The sequence below is a fragment of the Bombina bombina genome, chromosome 5 (assembly GCF_027579735.1).
Source record: "Bombina bombina isolate aBomBom1 chromosome 5, aBomBom1.pri, whole genome shotgun sequence".
Taxonomy (NCBI): domain Eukaryota; kingdom Metazoa; phylum Chordata; class Amphibia; order Anura; family Bombinatoridae; genus Bombina; species Bombina bombina.
In genome coordinates, this window is record NC_069503.1 from 923363390 (window position 1) to 923379596 (window position 16207).

The 16207-nt window shown below is 39.4% G+C and overlaps 1 protein-coding gene across 2 annotated transcripts in view; it reads right to left on the reverse strand.

Annotated features, from left to right (window-relative positions):
• Positions 1–16207, reverse strand: part of COPS5 (COP9 signalosome subunit 5) — a 70734-nt gene that overhangs the window by 37542 nt on the left and 16985 nt on the right. The gene's annotated exons all lie outside the window — the stretch shown is intronic.

The following is a 16207-nucleotide window of genomic DNA, read 5'->3' on the forward strand; positions in this document are numbered from 1 at the left end:
CTCTGCTCTTTCTGTTCTTTTTCACAGAAAGATTGCTAATCTTCCTGATATTCATTGTTTTGTACAAGCTTTGGTTCGTATAAAACCTGTCATTAAGTCAATTTCTCCTCCTTGGAGTTTGAATTTGGTTCTGGGGGCTCTTCAAGCTCCTCCGTTTGAACCTATGCATTCATTGGACATTAAATTACTTTCTTGGAAAGTTTTGTTCCTTTTGGCAATCTCTTCTGCCAGAAGAGTTTCTGAATTATCTGCTCTTTCTTGTGAGTCTCCTTTTCTGATTTTTCATCAGGATAAGGCAGTGTTGCGAACTTCTTTTGAATTTTTACCTAAAGTTGTGAATTCTAACAACATTAGTAGGGAAATTGTGGTTCCTTCATTATGTCCTAATCCTAAGAATTCTAAGGAGAAATCATTGCATTCTTTGGATGTTGTTAGAGCTTTGAAATATTATGTTGAAGCTACTAAGTCTTTCCGAAAGACTTCTAGTTTATTTGTTATCTTTTCTGGTTCTAGAAAAGGCCAGAAAGCTTCTGCCATTTCTTTGGCATCTTGGTTGAAATCTTTAATTCATCTTGCCTATGTTGAGTCGGGTAAATCTCCGCCTCAAAGGATTACAGCTCATTCTACTAGGTCAGTTTCTACTTCCTGGGCGTTTAGGAATGAAGCTTCGATTGATCAGATTTGCAAAGCAGCAACTTGGTCCTCTTTGCATACTTTTACTAAATTCTACCATTTTGATGTATTTTCTTCTTCTGAAGCAGTTTTTGGTAGAAAAGTACTTCAGGCAGCGGTTTCAGTTTGAATCTTCTGCTTATGTTTTTCATTAAACTTTATTTTGGGTGTGGATTATTTTCAGCAGGAATTGGCTGTCTTTATTTTATCCCTCCCTCTCTAGTGACTCTTGCGTGGAAAGATCCACATCTTGGGTAATCATTATCCCATACGTCACTAGCTCATGGACTCTTGCTAATTACATGAAAGAAAACATAATTTATGTAAGAACTTACCTGATAAATTCATTTTTTTCATATTAGCAAGAGTCCATGAGGCCCGCCCTTTTTTGGGGTGGTTATGATTTTTGTATAAAGCACAATTATTCCAATTCCTTATTTTATATGCTTTTGCACTTTTTTATCACCCCACTTCTTGGCTATTCGTTAAACTGAATTGTGGGTGTGGTGAGGGGTGTATTTATAGGCATTTTGAGGTTTGGGAAACTTTGCCCCTCCTGGTAGGAATGTATATCCCATACGTCACTAGCTCATGGACTCTTGCTAATATGAAAGAAATGAATTTATCAGGTAAGTTCTTACATAAATTATGTTTTTCAGACAGGTATGTGTCGCATAACAACTAGCTAAACTAATTGTAAAAGGATATACAATTAAGTATAGAAGGATTAGCTCCACGATAAGAGTATATCAGCAGGACTGATTTTAGTTCTAGCAAAATATTATTTCATTTCAATCATACAATATTATCTTTATCAGGGAATATAGGTCACAACCAGGAACAATCATTCATACAATAGCTTAGAGTGAATGTAAAGTCACGCAGCATGCTAAACACTGTCTAAAAATTGAAGTGAAAATAAAAAAAACCCTTTCCTTTACGTCACACTACCGTAATGCGCTTGCGTTTGAAAGAAGAGAGAAAAAAGAGCTCTTACACACTTTCACATTTTGCGCATGCATTATTTCAATTAATTCGTACTTAGTAATTTTTTCATCAAAATTGCTACCGCTTGGTAAGTATTGATCGTACATGTGCTACGGTATCAATAATAGTACTTTCCATTTGTAAGCATAACATAGCGATCTTTCATTGGGCATTATATAAAAGTATACGACTTCGCAATATTGAATGTTTTTAAAGAAGCACTTTTTTTTTTTTATGGGCGTTAGATCTTTTGATTCTCAGTAATACTTTCAATAGAATAGTAAAATAGTAGGAGTTTGAATACAATACAACGTAGGGACGATAAAACACGGCTGAACTGTATTGCACAATAGTATTCAGTGAATGTATTCATTCACTTAATACTATGTCACTAGTCATCGGCATGTAACGCATGCGCTCTGTATCTCAAAGCCGGGAGCGCGCATTGCCACTATGTGGGACCGCTGTATATGTAAGACGAGTGTAAAAAATAAGGAAGTTGCGGGTGGGAGGAGCATGTCCCGAAAACGGAGAATATTTGGTAATATAAGCATAATTTTTTTTCATTTTTTTTTTTAAACATAAAGTGGTGGTTTAATTGAAAAACTAACAAGCTACATTGACGTACTTTCAATTATGAGAAAATTAACATTCACTTTAAGCTAGGTTAAAAACACTTTAACCAGAAGTATAATATATATATATATGGTTACCAATAAAGTACTATAAATAGTGTCAGCCAACAGTTAATTAAAAGTAGACTAAACCCTTACAATCCGAGGGCTAATTTACTGCTTATATTTTTATATTATACAACTGTTGAGCTGAGATAGGTAACAATAGTTATAAAGGTAAACATATTAAACCATGGTAAGCTGGTTAAAACAAGGAAAGACAAGGCTACTCCTGAGGGACCCCTGACGCGCGTTTCACAAAAAAACGCTTCCTCAGAGGGGAAGCGTTCTTTGTGAAACACGCGTCAGGGGTCCCTCAGGAGTAGCCTTGTCTCTCCTTGTTCCTTGTTTAACCGCTTCCTCCAATAACGGCTTCCCCCCCTCAGAGCAAACATTGCCTGAGGCCACGTGGCGATTGAAGGAAGCCAGATTTGTCATTTCTGAAGTAAGAAGTGACAACCTGGGGGCGGGGGGAAAATCGCTGCTCCGATGTTCCACCCTTGCAAGGAAGAAAAGGTAAGTATTAAAAAAAAAAAAAAAAAAAAAGTCTGAAATGTAAACGTTCATGAATGAAAGTGCTCCTGTTTTTAATAGTATTTTTAAAAACAGGGCTTTTAGTCGTGAAAATTTACATTCACTTTAAGAATAAGGATAAAATTATCAAAGCTGTTAAAGGATTAGCCCAAATGAAAGCTAAAAGGTTTAAAAAAAAAAAAATGAGAGACCCATATCTGATAGGGAAAATTTACTAATGACATGGATTGAGGATCAAACTCAGAAGCGAATCCCTCTGAGCACACTGACCATCACTGCTAAAGCGCTTAGTTTATTCCAAATGCTTAAAGAAGAAGCAGGACCAGAATACAATGTTGGGTTTACTGCTAGTTCTAGGTGGTTCATATGCTTCAAACCACGTTTTTCACTGCATAATGTGAAAGTGAATGGTGAGTCTGCAAGTTTTGATATCAAGGCAGCTGAAGATTTTTTTGAAACCCTTGATAGGGAGATTATTTGCCCCAGCACATTTTTAGCTTCCAAGGCCTACTACCTGAGGAGGACCTTTGCTCAGGCTATTACTGCAACTGATGAGACTGGCAAATATACTGATACTGATGTAGTTCTGGAAGGAATTCAACATATACTACTGCATAAAGAACCTTGCTTGGGACTGGGTGATGTGGCCACACAATGCATGAAAGGAAAATGGTGGAAATATACTGAAGCAGTAAATGCATGATGTGAAAGGTTTTGAAATGGATGAGGAGGGTTCAAAGATGAATACATTTTGCTGCCCTTGTTTTTATACCATGACAATAAAAAAAATCTAATCTAATTAATTAAAATGTTAAAATGACAACTAGGAAGATAACACTTGACATATTTCTGAAGAAGCCAACCATTCAGAAGAAAAGCCTCAGTGAGGTCCTTCAGTTATTACAGGGTATGATATAAAACCTCTCCAAGATGAGCCTCAGCCAGGTCCTTCAGTCATTACAGGGCATGATATAAAACCTGTCCTAGATGAGCCTCAGCCAGGTCCTTCAGTCATTACAGGGCATGATATAATACCTCTCCAAGATGAGCCTCAGCCAGATCCTTCAGTCATTACAGGGCATGATATAACATCTCTCCAAGATGAGCCTCAGCCAGGTCCTTCAGTCATTACAGGGCATAATATAATACTTCTCCAAGATGAGCCTCAGCCAGGTCCTTCAGTCATTACAGGGCATGATATAAAACCTGTCCTAGATGAGCCTCAGCCAGGTCCTTCAGTCATTACAGGGCATGATATAATACCTCTCCAAGATGAGCCTCAGCCAGATCCTTCAGTCATTACAGGGCATGATATAATACCTCTCCAAGATGAGCCTCAGCCAGATCCTTCAGTCATTACAGGGCATGATATAACACCTCTCCAAGATGAGCCTCAGCCAGATCCTTCAGTCATTACAGGGCATGATATAACACCTCTCCAAAATGAGCCTCAGCCAGGTCCTTCAGTCATTACAGGGCATAATATAATACAATACTTCTCCAAGATGAGCCTCAGCCAGGTCCTTTAGCCATTACAGGACAGGATATTGTCATCATTTGTGACAGTTCATCAGTGCAAATTATAGATCCTGAAATTCTTACAGTGGAACACAATGAGATGCGGATGATCTCGCTCCTATTAGTTAAATTTTGTGCTCATAGAAGTTTAAAAAGTGAAAAAAGGGTAAAGTTTAAAATTAAAAAGAAGTTTACAAAAGTAGTCTAAGTTAGGCTTATGTACAGAACCCAACTGTAAAAAAATAAAAGTATTTGTTGCACAGAAAAGTTGTACTGTGTATTATTATGTACATAAAGTACAGTATCTTGTACCAGCAACAGCTTAATCAACGTTAGCTATGCAAGCTCCAATTGTGGTAAGTACAGATTAAATATTAAACATTGCCCCGTACTTTTCTAACTATGTATACAGTACTTTATATAGGTTGTTCGCACAATGGCCAAATCACTATTTGTTTGCTTCAGTACCATGGAAAGCACTTGTTCATTGGTGGATAAATGTATCCACCAATCAGCAAGAACAACCCAGGTTGTTCACCAAAAATGGGCCGGCATCTAAACTTACATTTTTGAATTTCAAATAAAGATACCAAGAGAATGAAGACAATTTGATAATAGGAGTAAATTAGAAAGTTGCTTAAAATTGCATGCTCTATCTGAATCATAAAAGAAAAATTTTGGGTTCAGTGTCCCTTTAGCGGCCAGTTTTGCAGAACTTATTGTGGACGTTAAACAACGCATACCTGTAATGCAATTTAGAAACCGAAAAAATCAGGGGGGGGGGGGGGGCGGTGAATCACAAAATTTGTTTCTTTAAAAAGTATTAAAAAAACAAAAGTTTTAAGTTCACAAACTGATATTAGTCCCACTGCTTAGCAACAAGAACTATTATGTTTTTTCATGTTTTACCATTATATAATTATGGAGAGAGAAGGGGCACAGTTACAAGCACCCATGGGAAAACAGAAAAATTATACAATAAAAAACTCCCCACTGTTGCATACTTTAGTAGTTTATACCAGGTCAAAGAATTGAGACAAGAAGTTGTAAATGTAGCAGAAAAAAGAAAAGCTACACACATCTAAATGTAAATAGATTGTTTGTTCAAGCTATTGATCTCACACACAAAAAAAAATAAATAAGAAAGTCAAGTGCGTAACCGTTTGAAATAAGGAATACAACTACATTTAGAGTAGTGTTTATATTTAACACTCATGGCTTTGGGCTACAGTCAGTGTCACTAACAATTAGCTGGGCCACTGACCTCATGACCTGCCCTTGTCACAAAAACAACGCAGAACAGCAAACTCCTATTTGGCATGAGAAAATACCAGGGAATTCACTGTATCTGGGGAAATGCTGAATTTATGTCTGAAACATGAGTAGAATGGTTTTAAAAACACATCCAATACTGTGCATTCTATACAACATCTACAGAAATATTAGATGAAATGAAAGATGGTAGTTTCATAAAACATAAAAAACACAACTCACTAGCAATAACAAAACTAGCTTCCTCCAGTCACTGCGTGGCCTCACAAGATGGACGCTCTGGGGTGCACGCCATTGGAGGAAGCCGGTTTCGTCATTGCCAACGTAAGTACAGAGGAGCTGCGGGCGGGGGATTGCCAATCCGGCTTTGCTCAAGGGAAAGGCAAGTATTTGTAAAAATACGCTGCAATGTAAACTTTCATGAATGAAAGTGCCCCTGTTTTTAATAGTATTTTTTAAAACCGGCACTCATTCATGAAAGTTTACATTCACTTTAAGGTTTATTTTGGGTTTTTTTTAGTCTTTAAGACCACACACACCACTTGCAAAATTTGGCAAAAAGGTAATGGTATATTCTTTAAAAGCATTTATTTTATATGCATATACTAGTGTAAGGAATATTAAACAGTATATTGTAATATAAAAAGTTTAATTGCGTGTAGTTAAAAAAAAAAAAAAATGAAATTATACTTTCATTATTAAAATTTGTCCCTTTATTTTGTAATTTAACTCTGAACATTGTTTGTTTTCTAAATTCCAATGAGTTTCTATAAAGTAATAGGTACTGCTATGTTTGAACTTAAGTTTTCCTGTTATCTCACAATCCTACTGAGAACAATTAGGCACAGGTATAAAACAGGCAATAAAAGAGAGAGAGACGGTCAACTATTTTCTTGCCCAATTTATATCTGTCCATAAATTGTTTTTAGCAGAAGACATACACAGAAAACTAGTTCAAACATGGCGGCACTTATTACTTTATAGAAACTAAAACTTTTAACATTTATATCTTCAATATTTAAACAACTAATATAATTTTAACATATAAAGTTACATATTTTAAGGCTAATGTTTGCTTTAAAGGGACATAAAACAAGTTGGGATAGAGACAAAATATAATATGTACTTTAAAATTACTGTACCTGCAAATTTATACTGCAGTGCCTCACCATTAACCATTTATTTTTAGTTTCTGAGTTTTAAAGCTCTTACTCCCCCCCCCTCATAATTCTTTCTTTGGCTGTATCTATGTTTATTGTTGTTTTAGTAGAATGCAAAAGTTAACAGGGATTATCTGCTGGAGCATGCCTAGAAGCTGTAAACTCAGTTGAAATACAATGTATGTGTCTAAACACTGATAAGGGTGGGTGGAGTTGGCTGCTCCAGGCAGCTTCGCTATGTCATTTTTGGTTATTTTTGAAAATTGTTTTAAATCACTTGCCAGCAATTTTTAAACAATTTTTGTAAGCAAAGTATTTTTAATTAATTAGACCTTTTAGGATATGCACAAATCTCAACCCATTTTATGTCTCTTTAAATACATCTATGTCTACCATCTATTTACAGTTTAAAGTGATGGTAAATACTAGTGTTTTGAAACGTTAGGATTTACCAGTGCTTTAAAAGTATATAAAAACTTCATGCTCAAAGTTCCTTTATTTAACTGCAGTTTATGCAGAGCTGTGCACCTTCAGCCACCCATGACAAAACGCTATTTATTAATTGAGGTGACATTTCCACCTCATTTTTGTCTGGGAAATGGTGGCATAAAATATACCAAAATAATAATAAATAAAATTAATAATAAATAAAATTAATAATAATAATAAATATATATATATATATATATATATATATATATATATATATATATATATATATATATATATATATATATATATATATATATAGATAGATAGATATAGATAGAGAGAGTTTTGATAGGTAAATAAAAAAACAAGGCCCTATTTCTGTTTAAATGGAGTGATAGCAAAAATGCTAAAAATTCTCCTGTATTTTGGGCAAGTTCTTATCTGAAAGTCCCTGTAGTGAAGGGGTTAATACGCATACATAAAAAAACTACTTACATTCCTTTGATATTGACATTGATAGTGTTTGAACCAGTCTCCCTCTAGTGGTAGATTTACATAACGAAACTACTGTAAAGGCACATCAAATGCAAAGAAAATTCTCTTATGTGCCAACTAGAGCCTTTTTGTTTTTACTGCTGCTTTCTTAATTAAAGTTATCTGTAGAGCAGCAATACATTCTGCTTCACAGCTAAACGTGGCAGGTAATAGGGGACTAAAACCATGTGCTTTTCATCACTGGCTTAATTGCTGTGTTCATCTATGGACCAGTAATGCATTGCTGCTGGAACTGACATTCACTGTTTTTAAATACACTCTGGGCTTCCTATACTAAGCAGCAGATGCTGTGTTAGAGCCCGGGGGGGGGGGGGGGGGCAGACTCTTATGCAAGCCTGATTATCGCAATGTTAGAAGCAGCAATCATATGACTTAGGCTTCTTACACTGTCTACCACCTTTGAGGTGACAAAGATAAAAAAGACCCGCACACATTCGTTCTGGGTAACTGAGCTGTCACATTTGGCGGTGTTACACAAGGAAGTCCTTGTGTAATAGTATATCTGGGCAGGGGATGTACAGTGTCCGTTTACTGCTGCCTGTTTAGTACATAACTATATACAAACAATAGTGCAATAAAGAAATGCTCGAACAATTGAGAGCATTGGGGACTTCTGATTGGGCTAAGTCGGCAATCACACGCACGCTGACTGTATGCTCTGAATTCAAGAAGGGCTAAGAATATCTCCCCAGGACGCCTAAATCCCTTGGCTGTACTTAGGCGACTACAGTTTGGGTAGCGGGCAGATATGGTCTGCTTACAGGCTAGGAAGTCACACGCTGCTGCTGGGCTCGACTGCAGAGCCACACCACCAATGACATCTGGATACAACTGACCCTAGCCGGAGTGAGACAAACCGGGCGTTGGTCTTGTTGCCGGCTATGCGCGAGGTGACGGTACAGGAGAAGGCCGAGAGGTGTTTGGATCCGTATTCCCTTCAAATGTAGGGTGGGGCGTGACTACACAGAGGTATCTGGAGTTCGTGACCCCCCTCTCTGGAAAGGTTGAAGCGGATGCACCTAGCTGGCTGGTCTGGTTCCAGTTTCCTACAAGACAGCCGAGTTTGGAAAGTATTAACCTTGGTGCAGAGGACCCCGATGGCAACAGAAAGGTGACTGTGTCAGCTCTATCTTAAGCGTGTGTTTGGTCTGGGATATGCCGTTATAAGGAGCAAGAATGTTGCTTACTCTGTTAAATACAGCTGCTAAAAACATAATTTATGCTTACCTGATAAATTCCTTTCTCCTGTAGTGTAGTCAGTCCACGGGTCATCCATTACTTATGGGATATTAACTCCTCCCCAACAGGAAGTGCAAGAGGATCACCCAAGCAGAGCTGCTATATAGCTCCTCCCCTCTACGTCACACCCAGTCATTCGACCGAAAACCAAACGAGAAAGGAGAAACTATAGGGTGCAGTGGTGACTGGAGTATAATTTAAAATTTAGACCTGCCATAAAAAACAGGGCGGGCCGTGGACTGACTACACTACAGGAGAAAGGAATTTATCAGGTAAGCATAAATTATGTTTTCTCCTGTTAAGTGTAGTCAGTCCACGGGTCATCCATTACTTATGGGATACCAATACCAAAGCTAAAGTACACGGATGACGGGAGGGACAGGCAGGATCTTTATACGGAAGGAACCACTGCCTGAAGAACCTCTCCCAAAAACAGCCTCCGAAGAAGCAAAAGTGTCAAATTTGTAAAATTTGGAAAAAGTATGAAGAGAAGACCAAGTTGCAGCCTTGCAAATCTGTTCAACAGAGGCCTCATTCTTAAAGGCCCAAGTGGAAGCCACAGCTCTAGTAGAATGAGCTGTAATCCTTTCAGGAGGTTGCTGTCCAGCAGTCTCATAGGCTAAACGTATTATGCTACGAAGCCAAAAGGATAGAGAGGTAGCAGATGCTTTTTGACCTCTCCTCTGTCCAGAATAAACGACAAACAGGGAAGAAGTTTGGCGAAAATCTTTAGTTGCCTGTAAATAAAATTTCAGGGCACGGACTACGTCTAGATTGTGCAGAAGTCGTTCCTTCTTTGAAGAAGGGTTAGGGCACAATGATGGAACAACAATCTCTTGATTGATATTCTTGTTAGTGACTACCTTAGGTAAGAACCCAGGTTTAGTACGCAGAACTACCTTATCTGAATGAAAAATCAGATAAGGAGAATCACAATGTAAGGCTGATAACTCAGAGACTCTACGAGCCGAGGAAATAGCCATTAAAAACAGAACTTTCCAAGATAACAGCTTGATATCAATGGAATGAAGGGGTTCAAACGGAACACCCTGTAAAACATTAAGAACTAAGTTTAAGCTCCACGGTGGAGCTACAGTCTTAAACACAGGCTTAATCCTAGCCAAAGCCTGACAAAAAGCCTGAACGTCTGGAACTTCTGACAGACGTTTGTGTAAAAGGATGGACAGAGCTGAGATCTGTCCCTTTAAAGAACTTGCAGATAAACCCTTTTCTAAACCTTCTTGTAGAAAAGACAATATCCTAGGAATCCTAACCTTACTCCATGAGTAACTCTTGGATTCGCACCAGTGTAAGTATTTACGCCATATCTTATGGTAAATGTTCCTGGTAACAGGTTTCCTAGCCTGTATTAAGGTATCAATTACTGACTCCGAAAATCCACGCTTTGATAAAATCAAGCGTTCAATTTCCATGCAGTCAGCTTCAGAGAAATTAGATTTTGATGTTTGAAAGGACCCTGAATTAGAAGGTCCTGTCTCAGAGGCAGAGACCAAGGTGGACAGGATGACATGTCCACTAGATCTGCATACCAGGTCCTGCGTGGCCACGCAGGCGCTATTAGAATCACCGATGCTTTCTCCTGTTTGATCCTGGCAATCAAACGAGGAAGCATCGGGAAGGGTGGAAACACATAAGCCATCCTGAAGGTCCAAGGTGCTGTCAAAGCATCTATCAGGACCGCTCCCGGGTCCCTGGACCTGGACCCGTAACAAGGAAGCTTGGCGTTCTGGCGAGACGCCATAAGATCCATATCTGGTTTGCCCCAACGTCGAAGAATTTGGGCAAAGACCTCCGGATGAAGTTCCCACTCCCCCGGATGAAAAGTCTGGCGACTTAGGAAATCCGCCTCCCAGTTCTCCACTCCTGGGATGTGGATCGCTGACAGGTGGCAACAGTGAGACTCTGCCCAGCGAATTATCTTTGATACTTCCATTATCGCTAGGGAACTCCTTGTCCCTCCCTGATGGTTGATGTAAGCCACAGTCGTGATGTTGTCCGACTGAAATCTGATGAACCTCAGAGTTGCTAACTGAGGCCAAGCCAGAAGGGCATTGAGAACTGCTCTCAATTCCAGAATGTTTATTGGAAGGAGACTCTCCTCTTGAGTCCATGATCCCTGAGCCTTCAGGGAATTCCAGACAGCGCCCCAACCTAGTAGGCTGGCGTCTGTTGTTACAATTGTCCAGTCTGGCCTGCTGAAGGGCATCCCCCTGGACAGATGTGGCCGAGAAAGCCACCATAGAAGAGAATCTCTGGTCTCTTGATCCAGATTCAGCGTAGGGGACAAATCTGAGTAATCCCCATTCCACTGACTTAGCATGCACAATTGCAGCGGTCTGAGATGCAGGCGTGCAAAAGGAACTATGTCCATTGCCGCTACCATTAAGCCGATTACCTCCATGCATTGAGCCACTGACGGGTGTTGAATGGAATGAAGGACACGGCAAGCATTTAGAAGCTTTGTTAACCTGTCCTCTGTCAGGTAAATTTTCATTTCTACAGAATCTATAAGAGTCCCCAAGAAGGGAACTCTTGTGAGTGGTAAGAGAGAACTCTTCTCCTCGTTCACTTTCCACCCATGCGACCTTAGAAATGCCAGTACTAACTCTGTATGAGACTTGGCAGTTTGGAAGCTTGACGCTTGTATCAGAATGTTGTCTAGGTACGGAGCTACCGAAATTCCTTGCGGTCTTAGTACCGCCAGAAGAGAGCCCAGAACCTTTGTAAAGATTCTTGGAGCCGTAGCCAACCCGAAGGGAAGAGCTACAAACTGGTAATGCCTGTCTAGGAAGGCAAACCTTAGATACCGGTAATGTTCTTTGTGAATCGGTATGTGAAGGTAAGCATCCTTTAAATCCACTGTGGTCATGTACTGACCTCTTTGGATCATGGGTAAGATTGTCCGAATAGTTTCCATTTTGAACGATGGAACTCTTAGGAATTTGTTTAGGATCTTTAAATCCAATATTGGTCTGAAGGTTCCCTCTTTTTTGGGAACCACAAACAGATTTGAGTAAAACCCTTGCCCGTGTTCCGACCGCGGAACTGGGAGGATCACTCCCATTAGTAAAAGGTCTTGTACACAGCGTAGAAACGCCTCTTTCTTTATCTGGTTTGTTGACAACCTTGAAAGGTGAAATCTCCCTTGTGGAGGAGAAGCTTTGAAGTCTAGAAGATATCCCTGAGATATGATCTCCAACGCCCAGGGATCCTGGACATCTCTTGCCCAAGCCTGGGCGAAGAGAGAGAGTCTGCCCCCCACTAGATCCGTTTCCGGATCGGGGGCCCTCACTTCATGCTGTCTTAGGGGCAGCAGCAGGTTTTCTGGCCTGCTTGCCCTTGTTCCAGGTCTGGTTAGGTTTCCAGCCTTGTCTGTAGCGAGCAACAGCTCCTTCCTGTTTTGGAGCAGAGGAAGTTGATGCTGCTCCTGCCTTGAAGTTACGAAAGGCACGAAAATTAGACTGTCTAGCCCTAGGTTTGGCTCTGTCTTGAGGCAGGGCATGGCCTTTACCTCCCGTAATATCAGCGATAATTTCTTTCAAACCGGGCCCGAATAAAGTCTGCCCCTTGAAAGGTATGTTAAGTAATTTAGATTTAGAAGTTACATCAGCTGACCAGGATTTTAGCCACAGCGCTCTGCGTGCCTGAATGGCGAATCCGGAATTCTTAGCCGTAAGTTTAAATGTACTACGGCATCAGAAATAAATGAATTAAAAACATTTTTCTGAATATAGGAGGGGGTGAGAAAGGCACACCGGGTCTATCCCACTCCTTAGTAACAATTTCAGTAAGTCTCTTAGGTATAGGAAAAACGTCAGTACTCGTCGGTACCGCAAAATATTTATCCAACCTACACATTTTCTCTGGGATTGCAACTGTGTTACAATCATTCAGAGCCGCTAACACCTCCCCTAGTAATACACGGAGGTTTTCCAGCTTAAACTTAAAATTTGAAATGTCTGAATCCAGTTTATTTGGATCAGATCCGTCACCCGCAGAATGAAGCTCTCCGTCCTCATGCTCTGCAAATTGTGACGCAGTATCAGACATGGCCCTAGCATTATCAGCGCACTCTGTTCTCACCCCAGAGTGATCTCGTTTACCCCTAAGTTCTGGCAATTTAGACAAAACTTCAGTCATAACATTAGCCATGTCTTGTAGAGTGATTTGTAATGGCCGCCCTGATGTACTTGGCGTTACAATATCACGCACCTCCTGAGCGGGAGATGCAGGTACTGACACGTGAGGAAAGTTAGTCGGCATAACTTTCCCCTCGTTGTCTGGTGAATGTTGCTTAACATGTACAGATTGACTTTTATTTAAAGTAACATCAATGCAATTAGTACATAAATTTCTATTGGGCTCCACCTTGGCTTTTGAACATATTGCACAAAGAGATTCCTCTGTGTCAGACATGTTTAAACAAACTAGCAATTAGACTAGCAAGCTTGGAAATACTTTACAACTAAATTTACAAGCAATATGCAAAACGTTACTGTGCCTTTAAGAAGCACACAAAAACTGTCACAATTGAATAACAATGAACCGGATTAGTTATAGAAACCAAATTTTCACAGTAAAAGCATAAATTTAGCAAAGGATTGCACTCAATAGCAATGGATTAACCCTTAATATCAGAAAAAACGGATAACAATTGAAAATATAAGCGTTTTTATCACAGTCAAAGCACAGTCTCACAGGTCTGCTGTGAGTGATTACCTCCCTCAAAACTAGTTTTGAAGACCCCTGAGCTCTGTGGAGACGTCCTGGATCATGCAGGGAGAAAAAGGCAGACTGTGACTGAATTTCTGATGCGTAGTAAAAGCGCCAAAATAGGCCCCTCCCACTCACAATACAACAGTGAGGGAAGCTCAGTAAACTGTTTTAATTTAAAACAAACGACAGCCATGTGGAAAATAACGCCCAAAACAATTTTTCACCAAGTACCTCAGATAATTAAACGATTTAACATGCCAGCAAACGTTTAAAATCTAATTTATGAAATGTCATTAAAAGCCTGCTGCTAGTCGCTCACACTGCAAGTTAGGCTAAAAGTTATATGCATACAGTATTTTCCCAGTGAAGTGCCATTCCCCAGAAATACTTAAGTGTAAACATACATACATATCAGCGTGATACCAGTTGCTACTACTGCATTTAAGGCTGTACTTACATTATATCGGTATTAGCAGTATTTTCTCAGTCAATTCCATTCCTTAGAAAATAATATACTGCAACATACCTCTTTGCAGGTGAACCTGATCTGAAGTTACCTCACTCCTCAGAATGGCCGAGAACAGCAAATGGATCTTAGTTACGTCCGCTAAGATCATACACAAAACTCAGGTAGATTCTTCTTCAAGTTCTGCCTGAGAAGAAAACAACACACTCCGGTGCCGTTTAAAATAACAAACTTTTGATTGAAGATATAAAAACTAAGTTTAATCACCACAGTCCTCTCACATCCTATCTATTAGTTGGGTGCAAGAGAATGACTGGGTGTGACGTAGAGGGGAGGAGCTATATAGCAGCTCTGCTTGGGTGATCCTCTTGCACTTCCTGTTGGGGAGGAGTTAATATCCCATAAGTAATGGATGACCCGTGGACTGACTACACTTAACAGGAGAAAGGGGGCTTAAAAAGCAGCCAAGAGGAACTGGTTTGTGTTGGTTAGGGCTACCGTTTTATGGGGTTTGTTTAATTGCTAGAAAAGGCCCATATAGCTAAACCACACAAATGGGTAAAAGGCCCAGCTGTGAGGCCATGATCCTTGTTTGGGGGTGATACAAGCAGTTAAACATGCTGCATATAACTACTGAAGGGCAATCTGAACACGTTTAGCAGCATTAGGAATTACTCCTGGCCCTGATCAGTTCATCTTATGCATGAGTATAAGTGAACAGCACCACTGAAGATTTTTTCAGGCAAAGAGGGCCCGTTGTTGTAATACTAAATGAAGGACAGGTCTTTACTCTAACCTATGTTAGGCAAACTTGCGGTTTGTTCTTTAGTCCTCATAAATAGACTGCATTTTAAGAAGTAGGCTGTGCAAACGGACTTAAAATTCTTCTGCTTGCTTATAAACTTTCCTTTGTTCATGCAATTCTGAAATTATTACAGGAGGGAAGAGTAACTGCCCCTACGAGCAGGGGACGATCTGGGACTGTACACTGGCTTGAAAAATAATTTAGAAAAACCTGCTAAGTATATGGATTTCAGTAGAAATTTATAAATTGATATATGCTGTAATTAATCCTGATGTCCAATAGATGGTGCTCTTTACATATCTAATTTGGTCAACACATTAACATTTACAACTGGGCTGTGGCTAGTATCTTTAATAATTTTTTTTTATGGCAATAGGAGATTATAACTCCTCAACTTTACTACCCTGTAGAACAAGATTGAGCTATCCGGCGAAGGATATAGCTTAAAGTAATGCCAAGGTATTCTTGGGTTTATGCACAGTGGTAATTGTTGCAAAGATACCTACTAATAATCCCTGCAAGTATAATCTAGATACTAAGGTTAGCCCCTGACTTATGTAAAATTAGGAAATTAAGTCATTTTTTTGCTTATTAATGTGAGTAGTTCTATAGGTAGCTCAGGACTTAAAATTGGGTGCTCCATTATAAAGAGTCATAAAACACTCTGCGAAAGATTTGGTTACCCTGTTTCATTCAATGGTTTCTGTTGTATTTCACTTGGTTTGCTTTTTCTGACACTCTGCTACACATGCATAAGTTTGATTTTGCTCACATAGCACAACGCATGTAAGTTTGGAGGTCAATGCCTCATATACAGACAACCCAAATTTTCTGGGAAACGGCTAAATCTGTATTTAGGGGTGAAATTAAAGCTTTCCTATGTAAATGGAAGAAAAAGAACAAAAAGTAGGGAGGAACAATTAGCTAATCAGGTAAAGAATACCTACAGGAAATACCTAATTAACCTATCTCAGACTACCTGGGGTAAGTATACCGCTGCGAGATTAGAGAGACACCTTTTTTGAAGCAACAAGTAATTCTGGATGACCAAAAACAGAAAGCTAGGTTCAGAGGGCATAACGGGAAATCTGCTAAATTTTTAGCTAAATTATCTAAGGGTTGGAGCCAGAAAAATTTCATAGCAACAATCAAAAGT